We start from the raw sequence: 553 nt of genomic DNA on the forward strand, positions 1-553 counted from the left end.
TTCCCTTTGAGCAGAAGCATAAGTTTTTTAAAGAAACAATGAGAAATGCAAAGAATTACATCAACCCAGAAATGACCTGTGCAGAAAGACAACAAATGTACTTCTGCTATACTTCTCTTGATCCAATTCTAGAAGATGATGTTATAGAAACTGGCCAAGTGAGATTGTCTCCTATGTCATATTCAGGCGAGCTGTCTGCTTTCCTAAGAGGTCAAAATTTGATTGGTTGGTCAGATTGCAAAGGTGTTACTGCCAACCATGGCATAGCTTACAAATGCAAAGATTTTCTCATATTAGGATCAAACACTAGAATGTCCCTTTCTGTAGGATTAATACAAGTAATTATATCAAAAGGCAGTCAGCTTAACTTTGTTATTGAGGAAAAAACTGCAATGTACGTTCCAGCTGTCGGTTGCTATGAGATTGATATGGACACTACAGGGACACTTCGTATGTTGCCTTCCAACTCTTTTAGGTACCCTGTGCCTCAACCAGTGTATTCCAAAGGATCAAATATGATGTTCAGTTTAAAGCATACCATTGTAGAAGATTG

This window comes from Frankliniella occidentalis, unplaced genomic scaffold (genome assembly GCF_000697945.3).
Source record: "Frankliniella occidentalis isolate FOCC.00 unplaced genomic scaffold, Focc_3.1 Scaffold285, whole genome shotgun sequence".
NCBI classification, from domain to species: domain Eukaryota; kingdom Metazoa; phylum Arthropoda; class Insecta; order Thysanoptera; family Thripidae; genus Frankliniella; species Frankliniella occidentalis.